Genomic DNA, 14,615 nt, shown 5'->3' on the forward strand with positions numbered 1-14,615 from the left:
AGAGAAAAGCCAAGGCTGAAATAAGTTCACTGTTATACTTCTATTAGGAGCCTTGATGGAAGTTCTCCTTGTGTTCCAGTTTTTGCTCAACACCTCCTTATCGAGTGACTGCGAGTGTGCGTGTACGTGTGTGTGTGTGTGTGTGTGTGTGTGTGTGTGTGTGTGTGTGTGTGTGTGTGTGTGTGTGTGTGTGTGTGTGTGTGTGTGTGTGTGTGTCTAGAACACTTCTTTCATGACAAGTGTGTCCAGGCCCTCAGGGGCTACTGTTCTCCACAAAGACACTAATGTGAAGTGACAGGACAGCCAGTGGTGAGCTGCTCTGAGGGGACCTGCATTGTGGTGGAGACCCAAGAGTCTGGCTAGTAGGTGGACAACAATAGAGCAAAGACCTCAAAAGGACAAGCCTTTATTTCTCTCTGAAAGCGTCTTAGGCTGTCGCTTCTAGTTCCCACTCTCTCTGCCTTTCCCTCTGTTAGTCTTTTTCTTTATCTGTTTCTCTTGTCATACTTTTTGGCGCTCAAACAGCCCAGCGAAAATTCTTCATGCAAACACTGTCTGTTTCACTATTATCTTACAGCCAATTCCTCATTTTGTGAGGCTGACGAAGACATGACAGCAAACTAGATTGTATATTTTCTTACACTCGCAGCATTCTGAATGACTCTCCCAAATAATTGCGGTGAAACAGTGGTTTGCTTACACCACAGGCATACAAAAGATGTCATTACTCATGCTGAAATACTGTGTGTCACCTGAGCTGCTGTGCAACAAGGAAAACATCAAATATTTGTCATTGGTGCACCTAACACCTACTGTGGCAAATAATACATCATAACCTTAAATCAGCTGAATGAGCTGCTCCCTTCAGCTCTAAAATACATTTATCAACACAAACTATCCCTACATACTGTAGCTGAAACTTACAGCTACCACCAGCTGTCCCACAAGCATATGAATGTTTCTTTATTTAGGCCCATACTCATAAAAGTTTAAGATTATGCATGTGCCCTTGGAGGCAGAGTCTCGTCTGATTTTTCTTCACTATTCTGCCATGAAGAAAAATCCTAGACTTGATGAAGAATAAATACAGAGGCTATTATGAGGAGCATGTCAATAATTAATAATGGGATTATGCTTTGGTGAAAATACTGGTCCCTAGAATCGCTTTTGAACATTTCATGTTATTCTAACGCTGGCCACTTGGAGGCACTCGTCTATGAGGTCAGTTTTATTGAATGGGTGCCTTTACAGCTACGTCAAGCCAGACACAAACTTGGAAAACACAGCATATAAGGTATTTCCTTCAAAGTAAAAGCATATAGTTAGTTGGATGTATTCCCCCCATTACTGTATACAATATAATGGCCTAACCTAAACACTAGAATGTATACAGTCTATGTCCTAGAATAGATGCACACTTTGAATACGAAAAATAACAAGGAAATCAGAAGCTCTCTGGGGGAGGATAATAATGTGTATTGCTTTATACAAGGTGAGGAAATTATAACCCCACATTCAAAACCGATTTAAGATTTGGAGAAGTAGAGCTTAATTATGTGTAGGCCTTCAACTGATGCACTCTTTGTTGTTTAAAATGGGCCAAATAGCTGAGGTGATGCTGATGTGTCAAACTATTCATCGGACAATAAAGCTGTTTTATTATACATAATACCATGCAATTCCAGAAAAGCTCCACCTAAACCACTGGCGGGTGCAAATATTCAATAAAATAAATGTGGCCTGAGCTAAGGTGGCTAACAACATGTTACAATTGATGCAAAATTGAACACATTGCTTGTTAACAATGAAGCATACCTGTGAAGTCTTTTTTCTAGAGAAATGTTGAATGTAATAATAATAATAATAGATTTAATTTGTTAGCGCTTTTACAGGTGCTCAAAGACGCTGTAAGTCGAGTTTTCACCTGAAATCCCATTTTCGTCTACGAAGCCAATATAACATTATGTCTGGTTCTTGAGGGTTGCATGTCTTCGCTGTTGTAAGGTTGTGATGGTTGTAACATTGTAACACAGGCCTACTTGTGTTCCTGAGAACACTGACAAGAGCTAAGCTAAGTGAAACATATTTAAATTGCATGAAGTTCTATAAATAACTTGACATGATTTAATTGGCTACATATAAATATTATGAATTAAATCAACACTCACTTTTATTTATTATTTTTTTTAATTTTTACAATATATAGGCTATACCTTGCTGAAGGTAGCCAAAGTGATTTTTATTGTCACTAGAATTTATAGAACAAAACCCTACACATAGCAATGAATTAACACAATACAAATAACACTGTATTCAAATATTTTTAATTTGATCTGCACGTGTTTAAAAATATAGGTTTATTAATCCAATTATAATTGGCCAAACGTTAACATAAGTAGAAAATCAAGAACACTTTTAATAACTTTTTTTAATTCAATTTTTTTTTGCCGTTTTTCTCAAATGCTATTATGGTTTATTGATAACATTTCCAGCGGGCTGATATTCAGTTTTAATCGTTTTATTTGATCCAATCTTCATTAGGATTATTTTATTTGTTTATTAGTGTTTTATTCTGAAAGGCATACTGGAAATCGATGTTTTCATTCTTTTTGTGTTGACAGTTGTTTCAGTCACATGGTGCTGCTTTACCGAGAGCTGATGGAGCCAGATGAGAAAGGCAGGAGGCGAGCCCCTCCGGTTGCGCGTCAGCATCCCCTCAAATAGGAATCCGCTGCTGTCACTTCTGCTCTACATACTGAGAGACGGGCGACTGTTACCCTGAAACAACAATCTGAAGGCGAATTTCACTTGACATGCAGCTGTTTTTGCATGTGATGCTAAAGAAGAAGAGTCAGGGGAGGCTGTGAGGAGGCTGGCGCTTCGCAAAGAATGATAGTGAGGATCCAGGCGTGCTGTCCCAGGAGAACTCATCTGAAGAGCTGGCCTCGAGAGACCGGGATGCTCGTCTAACGCACCGGGGGGCGAGTGAGTACAATGCATCTCCACCTCTTTCATTTCGGTTTTACTTTGGTGACATATGGCAGTTTTGTACCGTTCAGCGCGCCCGTCCCTCTTTATCGCCTCTGAAATATTTCCTGCTCAGTCCCACCTGTCTGATCAATCATTCATAGGCTTCTTAGTAAAGTGCAGCATAACGGGTGGGTCACCGATGTGTGAAAGTTACCATGCTAATTTGGAAACGGTGCACTTTCCCATTGCACACACCCACAACTTAATGCATGCACGCATCAAGGTTTAATATCATGCAGTGCCTTACAGTGGGTGATTGGGAGGTCGATCATGTTCCCTTTAAAGTTTTGATTAGAGTGAGCATGTGTTGCACACTGCGGCCACTGTGTCGTTGCAAGGCTAATTAATAAAGCCTTTGTGAGGGGCTCTCCTATCACAGGCACTCATCATTAATCCGCTGATGGCCCGGAGGGCGTGGGTTGCTGCTGTATGTGATGATAAGAGAAAGGCACCAGTCCTACTTACATAGCAGGGCTGATTAATTATGGACTCAGAAAATGATAAACTCAGAGACTGTAAGGTGCAAGAGAGCAAACACGGGCATGTCAAACAGAAACAGGGGCTTCATGTCAATTTGATGTTTAATCTTCCGCTAGGTGACATTGAGGAGGATTTTTTGCAAAACATGCAAGTTCTGTCTGTTAAGATACAACAATATAGCTTTCTGTCTTGAAATGAGTGCTTCTAGAACTATATAGAACAACTATGGTATATCTAAAATAGTCTGCAATACATCTACGTCTCACCTGTAATAAGATCGGAGTGAACCCTGCGGTGCTGCTCAATGTGTGGGTGTGAGGAGAACTTCTCAAGCAAGCTCAGTGCATGTAGATGAATGAAATCCTCTTACTATGCAGCAAGGGTTCCCATCTCCACAGTGTGTGTGAGTGGGTGTGTGTGCCTGTATGTGTGTGTATTTCACCTCATTACACTCATTGTGTTGACTTAAGCAGGAGGGTCACCCCTGAGGCCCATTCTCCTGCCTTATTGAGGAGTGATGCCCTGAATTACACCACACTAGCACTGATTGCAGGGGCAGGGGCACAATGGGAGAAGCATTGCAGCTCAGGTTAGCCTCACTGTTTGACTGAAACATCACAAATGTATGTGACGTATGTTTCCAGGCATAGATAAGCCACTGCATTACACAATAACCAGTATGAAACTGTCCCCCACTTACTGCAAGTGCATGTTGTTGAGAGGTGCTTAACTCTTGGATCTCGTATATTTCAAATTTGCGATTGAGCTCCAGCTTTGGGCAATTATGTTCACAGCCTGCCCACGCACACTTTGCACAGGAGCTCCTCTATTCTTGGTTGTTCTACAAACTGAAAAAACATCTCCCTTACAGCCTATGTACTGCATTTCTCCCAAGGCGTTCTCAATATTCTCCCTTTGTATGTATTAAATATCAAGCATGTCGAACTGCAGGCGCAGGGCCGAGCACTTTAAGGCAGAGTCAGCCTTCTGTGGAGGGTGACAGAACAGTCAGATGGCCCCCACAGGGCACAGAACAATTCCTGCTGCTGATGCACCCAAGGCGACAGGACTGGAGCGCTCCTTCCTCCTCCCTCCCTCCCTCCCTCCCTCCCTCTATCGCTCGATCCCTCCCTTCACTTCCACCTTCCATCCCATCCTCCCTTCCCACCTTCATCTCATTGAAAACACTCTCTTGAGTTCACTTGCACACCTGCACCGCGGCTTCTGTGCACTGTCTACCTCCCTCTCTTCTTCTCCTACTCAGGCATACATACCCGTGCAAATGTTGTCTCTTTTATAAACTCACATGCAGACCTTAAGAGTGATATTTAGTACTGGCTGTTAAGCTTATACATTATACCTGCTCTCACACAGATCATCAGTATAATTTTCCATGTCCATATCTTCCTTACATCCAGAATAATAGCCACGCTTAGTTTAAGCATCTCTATCAGATACACTTATACAATCTAATGCAGTCAAATACAATTGTTCTTAAATAAAGTTTGCATTTTGTTGCTTGTAAGTTTCAGTTTTTCTTACATTATCACTGAGGTGTTTAATAAGATTATAGGATTACATTACATGTCACTTGTTAGATGCTTTTATCCAAATTGACTTTCATACATTCAGTACTGTGGACAATCCCCACAGGAGCAATTTGGGGTGAAGTGTCTTGCCCAGGGACACAACGACATGCTGACTGCAGTGGGACTCGAACTTGCTATCCCCTGATTCAAAGTTCAGCGCACTATACCACTGAGCCACAGCCTCCCATTGGATTACCAGTTACTGTTTTTTTTTTACTAGACTGCATTATATTGGGAGATCTTTCTGATGTTCTGCCACATGACAAAAAAACTGTAAAAAATTCTCAATATAATAAAATTCAGTGCAGCACATTATTTTACCATGACATCACTAATTAATATATAATATAATCAATACATTTCCACCAACAAAAAATGAACGCTTTCACACAGGTACATTTATGACAGAGCTGTTGTAGTGAAGACCATGGATTGTGAAGGTGTACTTAATAAAGTGTCCACTGAGTGTAGATCAATCATTAAGGTATCTACACTCATACATGCAGTCAACATGTCCTAAACACAGCTACACATAATAGTTAAATGGAAAATAATATAAAGAACACGTTTATTTATGTTTTGATGTCAGTCAGATTTTGAGCTGTGCATCAAACGTAACATAGGCTTACTCTATGCACATAGTTGTGGCATACACTGCTAGCTTACCAATGAACAGACAATACACCTGCTATTATTGGGCAGTTAAAAAATATGAGAAAATGCTAGTGAAATATTATGATATATCTTGTGCGATTGAAAATATTGTTACAAATATAATGATAGTTAACTGTATCATATAGAAAATTACTGCATGTGTGTATAGCTGCGAGCATTTCATCAAAATGTAAATTGTATTTCACTTGTATTTCCTTGTTTGCTTACCGTTCTAGAGTCTAAGCAATACATTTGTGATCCAAACAATGACACAAATCACAGTGCCAATGACCTTGCTATTGTTCTTCCAAACTTACTGAGTTTAAAGTTGTCCTCAAATGCTCTGCTGCTTGATTTAAATTCTCCTTAAAGCTTTAACATCGCTATAAATGCCACATAGTAGTTACAGGCTTTTTCAATAGGCATTAAACCAACCAAAACCGGTCAATTTAAACTGCCTTCCTGTCCAATAAAACTACCTTCCTTTTCAATGAACACTAAATAATATTTTCCACCACAGCCATTCCCTCTTTTTCATAGAGTAGGTAATCATAGTCCTATAAAGATAAATACCGATTCAACAGAGAGAGTGTATGATGGTGTGTCTGTTAGTGAGAATTACAGTGTTTATAAGGTTCACAGTTATTTAGGGTTTTGAAAATGTCAGTCATTGTCCAAAGCCTTCGATTGTTTCTAAAAGGTGCTAGAGTGTGATTGGAGCTCTACAGATCACAGAGTAAATGGTCCGTGAATCTTTGAAGTGTGTATGCGCACATGTCTGCGTACATGTCAGCTGAGTGCGTAATAGCTCAGGGATCGGGTGGGGGGGGGCGTAGATTGGCCAGTCAGCCAGACAGATGTGCCCTAGCCCGGACTTGGAGTGCGGGGCCTGAAACTGGCCTGCCACCCAGCATTAGTGCCATGGATCCGTGACCAATGGGCTCAGGGCACCAAAACTCACTGTCTGCATAAAATGCTCTCAATTATTAATGCCGTGTATAGGGCAATAAGAGGCATTGCAAAGACCAAGGGAGGAAACAAGGAAATGGGCAGTGAAGGGAGAAAGCAAAGGCATGACAGGCAGATAAAAGTGAGATGAATGAATGAAACCGTTTTTGAATCGTTTTTTTACTCCACTATTGTCCTATTGAACATTGACATTGAGCACATATAATACCACATATAAACAAAAGGAGATCAGCATAGCAACCAAAGATTAAGACAGATGATGATGGCGCAGCACATTATTGACAGTCTCAATAACTCTCCTCCTAGAGAAAGAAAAAGGACATTGACCTTCATCTTTTTCACACTACGGTACATTTGATCTCAAGGCTGACACCTGTTCCTGTGTCCTGCTTGTTCAATCTGTACATTTAACATGTAATTATACAGAATGCCCCTCAATAATTGCTGAGTGCACAGGCAGTTTAGCATCTGTCATTTCAGTGTGCACTAAATACATCTCAGGCTGCGTTCAGCATTGCAGTAGCTTGCCATTAGAGTGGGAGCACTGTAATTCATAAGTATTGATTCATGCCTCAGCAGCATTACAGCATAATGTCCCTGAACATGACTGTATACAACACTATAAACAAACAGCAAAGAAAAAAACACTGATTTACATAGATATTCTGTTAAGCCCCCATTAAGTCTAATGTGATACAGTCATTATACAAGAACAGGAAATAATAAGCTTGTTTAGAAGAGTGTAGCTGCATTATTACATGTAGATAATCCATCCTAGTTTCCCTTATAGCCAACCACCCGTACTCAGAAACATGCTTTTCTCCTGAGGTGTGTTTTGGTGCTTTATTAGTGAGAGATTTACCAAAATGCTACACTGTGTGTCTGTAAGCACATTTGTTTCCAAGGTTAAAACCATAGTCCTAGCATTTCTTTAAACTTTTACAGAGTTTGAAAACCTTCTCAAGGTCTCAGCATCAGGTTAAATGTGCTCCATTAAGGGAGCACATTTTTCAGCCTCAGCACATGTGTAGTCTTAACCGTGCTCTTTGATTTATTGGCCTTCTTATGATGCTGTATACAAAATCCCTTCCTTAATATATTCATGTGTGGCTTTATCATTTATCCCTGTCACTGTCACCTATGCCCTTTATCTTTAGACATCTAAGGCCATGTAGTTGCCACTTTAGCCCCAGTTTGAGCCTCCCATGTATTTCCACTACTCTCGTTCAATTCATACAAAGTAAACATAATTGCATTTATCATGGATGTATATTGACGTTTATTTTCAGTATTTTATATTTTCACATCAAACAAGAGATTGTGCTTGCGTTTTTTGTAAAGAAAAGCAATTTGTTTTTTTATAGGCTACCTACATTAGGAAGTGTACAGTCAAGTTGGGAAATGGGTTCAAATGTATTTTTTATCAAGTGACAGACGGAATATTTTTTCACCCAGATGGTTGGAGGTTTAGAGGATTCTGAAAATGCCAGAACAGTATGCTACTCTAGTTTAAAATAAAGTGCAGTACAACTAAAAATATTCAGTGAGGGAAACATGAAAACATGCATAAACTGACCAGCACAAGTTCCCCACACCGTTTTTATTCCACGTAATCAATGTTTTTATTGACATTTTAACTGACCTTTTTATGGCACACTGCTGATGGCTGTTGGACTGTTTCACTCGCTGTAAAAGCCCAAAAGCCACATTACAGCAGTACACTCTGAATATATGCTTAAAGGTCCCATGTCATGGCCATTTCCACTGATCATAATTCCATTGTTGAGGTCTACTAGAATAGATTTATATTGTGCAATTTTCCAAAATCACTTTGGTTTCTCATACAGCATCTCTGTAAACTACGTGTATTCACTGAATTTCACTCTCTGCCTTTAATGGCTCGTTGTAGCTCCAGTAGCTCCAGCCCCCACCCTCCCTCGTGAGCACAGTGTGCTCTGATTGGTCGGGACGTTGTGAATCGCGCTGAGCTCCGTGGAGGTGTTGTTTCCTTGTTTAGCGATACACAGCNCATCTCTGTAAACTACGTGTATTCACTGAATTTCACTCTCTGCCTTTAACGGCTCGTTGTAGCTCCAGTAGCTCCAGCCCCCACCCTCCCTGTGACGTTATGAATCGCGCTGAGCTCCGTGGAGGTGTTGTTTCCTTGTTTAGCGATACACAGCGAAACACAGCCAAACTCACCCTGAGCACACACAAAGTCACATCCGAAGTAAAAACAATAAGTGTGGTTTGATATCGAGTAAGAAAAAGTTTGATAAACGCTTTGAGAATGGGTCTGCAGAGAGAATTTTGCCGCGATCCCAACTGTCTGTTATCAGCCTGCAGCCAGGGAGGAGAGATCAGCAGAGCTGCTTGCACTGAGTGTGTGAGGAAGTCCGTGGATTGGTCAATTTGGACCAATCAGCGGGGGCGTAACGTAACGGCTCCGCGGACATAACGTAACGGCTCCATGGATTGGTCCATTTCGTTCCGGGTAACGCATGACATCATGCGGTACCCGGAAGAATCAATGGACAGTGACGTATCTCCAACGAGGCGTTTTGGGGAGGTATTTTCTGTGTTAGAGTTTTACTCGCTACAGGGTGTACTTTTAGGGTTTTGACTCTGCAGACCGTTTACATGCATAAAAACCTTCATAACAAACAAGGGGACGGGTAATAACCGGAAAAGCATGACATGGGACCTTTAAATAAGAGAAGACTGTTTAGTTTTTCATTCTTAAAGTTTGTCTCTACTTGTGGGTGGAGAAGTGTTTATACCAACAACAATTCTAATCTGCGCAAACAGAGCGAATCATCTGTGTCCCATTAGCGGGGACGGGATGCGCTTCTGCTTTGTGTTTTATGCTCTTAGTTCGGCATACTTTTACATAAAAATATTGCCTGCTCTTGCTCTCAGTAAGGGAAGAGTTACATAACCGCTTTCATACTGTGAGTGCAGCGACTTGCTGGCCACAGGTGTGTTTCGTCAGACTTTGCTTATTTCTACTGAGCCAATTTAATATCTGATTTTGTCTAGACACAGAGTGGCAGTGTGTAGTACTCATAATGCAGCTACAAGCCCTAGCATCAACTAGCAAACACAACTGAGTTCGTAAAGGGCCTCTTGCATCAGACATGGAGATAACCGAGTGATGTGCAGCGGTTAGATTTCAGTATGAAAAAATTACTTGTTGTGATCAATCTGTCACACGAGTGCATTTGGCTGTGTGCATGTATTTATGTTTCTACACCTTTTTCATCCATCTGTCTACATTTGCATATTTACAGTATGCAAATATTTGTATGTTTTGCTCTGAATAGCAACACGGTTATAGTATCACCATGAATGTGTGTGCTACTATTCCTTGAATGTTTCTTTCTATGAGACACAGGCAACCAGTGTAAGCACTGTGAACAGTGGTAGGCGCGTTCACCTTTGCAACAGTAGCAGTTTATTGATTCCTCTGACAGTCACACAGGTGTTAGTGATGGGAGATCAGCCTCTGCACTCAAAGATGGGGAGGACAGCGGGGCGTTGGTGCTGACTGGTTTGTTATTTATTCATTACCCGGCAGTTTGCCCTCAACTCAGCCTCAAAAGACCGTTTTCACCTGTTTCACCTCCTGAAGTTTGAGTTAGCTGCTACATTTGGTATCGGAACGGTTTTCTGTGTGCAGGATCACACTAATGCACACATACATACACAGCAGCATCCTCTTCATGGTGAGTATGAATGAGTGAGTCAGTAGGGACAGGGAAAGCCGGAGGAAGAATGAAGGGTGGAGTCGAGGGCTCTGGGGACTGTGGCATAGCAGATCCTATATTGATTGGTTTAGTAAGAGAATCCTCAGGCTTTTAGTGGTGCTGCTTAATAAGAATGGCTTGTGGAAAGAGAGATCACATCAGCTGAACTCCACTCCAGAGGCTGCCTTTCAGCTTTAAGAAATAGTACACAGCAAAATCAAAACATAAGCAACAGCAGCTAATCTGTATAGACTTTGCTGGCACATTTATGAACGTGATATTTCTTTGCGCAAGCAGACGTTGGTTTGACATTTTCTCTCTGAGATCAGAAATGTCTTCAAGTTTTCAAAAGTGAAGTAAAGGTCACAAGCATTTGTTGCCATGAAAAAGGTTGTGCCAATTATCACAGGTGGCTCATAACAAAAACCAAAGCAGCCAAAACCATACTTGCACCTTTAACACAAGGCACACAGCTGCATCACATATTTAATCCCCAGATGTTGCATTGTGTTTTGGTGCAGCGTGGATGTTGTGGCTTTTCGCATTGACATTGTGTTTCTTTTGCAGCATGTACTATCTGTCTATCTTGGTGTTAACTCAAGAGCTTGGCTTCAGAGAAACTCTGAGCTATTTTAAGAGGCAGCAGATTGCGTTAAGCGAGGAAGTGAAGTGACACAACTGGGGTTGAGATTTCTCAGTGCTTCAAAACCTTGAAAACATCTTTATTTAGTTCTTCGCTCCCCCTGCACCTTGCAGATTGCACGTAACTACCATCAGATAATGGGTAGCAACGGAAGCTGCGGCTTGCCTTTCCCCAACCATATCATTTTTTAAACTTTTTATTGCACAATGACATTTGGTTTCTATTTCTATACCTATGTCTTTTGAATAGTTGCCTCACAAAGCTACTGTATATTTCTGTCGTGAAATTTCAATATATGAGTTAATTAAATTTGAAGAGTGTTAGCATCTTCTATAACTTTGAAGAATGTGGAACGTACGATGCTTTGTGTGTATATTGCTGCGAGAAGGGCTGGAACTATTTTGGGATGTTTTTGATGATTTAATTTTATTATTTATGTATTCACCTCCACATGAAAGAGAGCTGCGGTCCCAAGTGGTCTCTTTCTTTTTCTGTCTCACACACTTTCCTTCTCTTTCATGCAAACACAGACACAAATCCATATTTATTTAGCCATTTGTTACCAATTTCGTAAACGCACGTCATCCTTTTCAGCGCTTTTAAACTGTATTTGACGGGATCGGTACACCTCCACTCTCCCTCTGTCAGCACTGAGCAGAAGCAATACGTTCCAATGTAATCTGACACGTTTGTGTGTGTGTGTGTGTGTGTGTGTGTGTGTGTGTGTGTGTGTGTGTGTGTGTGTGTGTGTGTGTGTGTGTGTGTGTGTGTGTGTGTGTGTGTGTGTGTGTGGATGTGCTACTCATTGTGTTTGCATGTGTTGGACTTGTTTAATGAAAGCACCTGCTGAGTTGGTCCCCTTCACTCAGCCATCAGATCAATATCAAGCTGGGTCTGTCAGCGTGGTCACTGTCATGGAGTCTTTACTAACCCAATTATCTAAACCATGCAGTAACTAATTAGCAGAACTCTGCACTATATTAACCCCGTTCACACTGCCACACACACATCTCGCTGGCATCAAACATGCAAGGCCAGCTAGTCAAACACAGAGTGAAATCACTACTGATAGGATTAGCTTCTTCCACACTGTAAAAATGTGATTTCTGTCCCTTTTATGTATTTATGACATTTAGAACAGTGTTGAAAAAACATTAAGTTAGCTTTTAGGTGTAACAACGGTAGTAGCTAATAGTAATGTATTTCAAGTTTGCCTGATATATTTTTGTAACTCCGCAATCGGCAACTATTTTAATAAACATTTACTGGTTCTTGAAGAATAAATTATAAATGAAGTATATATCCTAACTCCTAAGACTTTGGACTTTTAGAAAACCAGGGCTTGTGGGAAATATGTGATATAGTTTATCAAGAAAATAATCTGGATTAATCAACAATTAAAATAATTGGTAGATGCAGCCTTTATCAGAAATCAGAAATCCTTTATTAGTCCCACGGTGTGGAAATGTGCAGTGTTACAGCAAAAGTTGAATAGCAGGTCAGAAAAAGACATGAAATAATACAAAATTAAAGCACACATTAGTAATAAAATAAAAATAAAGACAAATAGGTACACAACCTTAATCCAAGTATAAAGGCGTTTGTGCATGTATGATAAATACATACATGGACTTATAGTTTAATATTAAATCTTTTTTTTAACAGTGAGATGTTTATATTAGCACCATCATTTATTTAGCTAGGTGTTTACACAATGGCTTCTTGTTTTTATGAGTGGCGCCGAAGATAATGTTGATCCTGCCGTTAAGTGGAACTAACCATTATTTAAAACATTGGAGTTTTCCACCACTCACGCTTTGCTATTTAGGAAGCTAATGAGACTGAATAGCATGACATGGACAGTCAGTCAACCAATGAAAATAAGCCACACGTTAAACATGTGGCTTACCAGCCATATAACATAAAATAATGACAAACCTACTCTTACTAAGTTATGTATCTTATTGTTAAACATCACATATCATTTTCAGTGCAGCAGCATGTCATCTGACATTTCTACTGTGTCAGAGGTTGTGAGTACGGTAGTGTTATAGATGAGCAGGCGTAGTAACTCACCAGTAGCTGTGTTGGAGTGGAGGTGTAAGGTAGGTGGCCTTGGACAAGAAGTGTAAAGAAAGGCAGCATGACTCACTTAGAGAAGAGCCTGCATACTCCATTGAGAAGCAACTCACAGAGTTCTCCCTCCTGTCTCCTCTCCATCTGTGGTGCTGTGTATGACAGTCAGAGAAAAAGAGAGTGATAAAGACGGCAAACATGCATGTAGTTTAACATTTCAGAATACACCTGGGATAATGGGTTTTCCATAAGCCGCCATTGTTGATGCCGAACCCAGCTTTTAAGACTGAATCAAATCGATGGCTTCTCTGTCTGAGGCTGGGAGGAGCAGGGCAGCCTCTCTCTGTCTGCACAGCCACGATAACACTGTTCAATGGGTGCTAACCACCTTTCAAATGGAAATGGTATATCCAGTGAAAATTAGACACAGTCATCCGGATGGTATTAGCACTGGGTGGTGAATGGGAGATGGTAGCGTGACGGTTGAGGGGTGTGGCGCGCTTTGGCTTTGTTGTGCCTCAGTTTAGCTTTTACAGAGCGACCGGGAGTTCATGTTTTTTCAGGGTTCGCTTAAATGTTACACACCCAAACGCACATTTACAGGAACTGTGTCGCATATGAGGGCTTGTAAGATGGGATGCAAGCTTGCAAGCACAGAGTGACTCACCCAAAACCATGGGGGCGTGTGTTATAGACAGTATGGTAACTTACAGTATTCACTCATCACAGTGCCAGTTCGCTCTTTCTGTCTCTCCCTCTCCCCACATCTCCGCTTCCCACCTCTCTCTCTATTCCTCATCAGCTTGCTTGCAAACACACACATGTACACACCAGACACACTCAGGCTAACGGAAGGATTCATAAATTGCTGACATAGAAAGCAAATGCTGTGATCCGATTGAGTACTGGCTCTGTCCTGTAAAACCCCTGGGGAATGGTCTAAAATAAATCGCTCATAGATTCTGCCCGCCCTCAAGATTAAAGCGTGAATACATGTGTGTGTGTTTGTGTGATCTGTCAAAATGAGACAGCGAACTTTGTCTTTCCGTGTTGCAGCAAATTTACAACATGCACATACAGACTACAGTGTGTGTCGGTGTGAGAGTTACAGACTGTAAAGCTGATGAAAAGAGCCACTGGGCGAGTGTGCTGTGGTAAATGGTTGCATGAAAGTGTCGACATGTGTAACTGCTCCAATTGGCTCTCCGGAGTCGTCCTCAGGGAAATAAGGGCAGCAGCACAGGCTGAGATAGGCTGCCGCTGACACAGAGTTATGAATCTGTCCTATATGTGCACATTCTCACTTGTTGTAAGTCAACGATTGATGCCAGGAAATGCAACAAATGTGCAAAAAGTGCAGAATTTTGAAAAAATGTGCATGTTACTTGGATTACATGTTTCCTGTCTAAATAGTTTGTGTATGACGAT

General features: G+C 41.1%; 2 protein-coding genes across 4 annotated transcripts in view; one reads left to right on the forward strand and one right to left on the reverse strand.

Moving 5' to 3' along the window:
* The window catches only part of LOC104941600 (sodium/potassium transporting ATPase interacting 4), a 73,428-nt gene that overhangs the window by 45,639 nt on the left and 13,174 nt on the right, over positions 1-14,615 (reverse strand). The gene's annotated exons all lie outside the window — the stretch shown is intronic.
* The window catches only part of LOC104941484 (formin-like protein 16), a 39,604-nt gene continuing 27,675 nt past the window's right edge, over positions 2,687-14,615 (forward strand). For all 3 annotated transcript variants that reach the window (XM_010766588.1, XM_010766604.1, XM_010766595.1), the window contains exon 1: positions 2,687-2,985. The gene's annotated coding sequence lies outside the window, so the exon portion shown is untranslated. The remainder of the gene's footprint in view (positions 2,986-14,615) is intronic.

The sequence above is a fragment of the Notothenia coriiceps genome, unplaced genomic scaffold, assembly GCF_000735185.1.
Source record: "Notothenia coriiceps isolate Sejong01 unplaced genomic scaffold, NC01 NC01_scaffold00000312, whole genome shotgun sequence".
NCBI classification, from domain to species: Eukaryota; Metazoa; Chordata; class Actinopteri; order Perciformes; family Nototheniidae; genus Notothenia; species Notothenia coriiceps.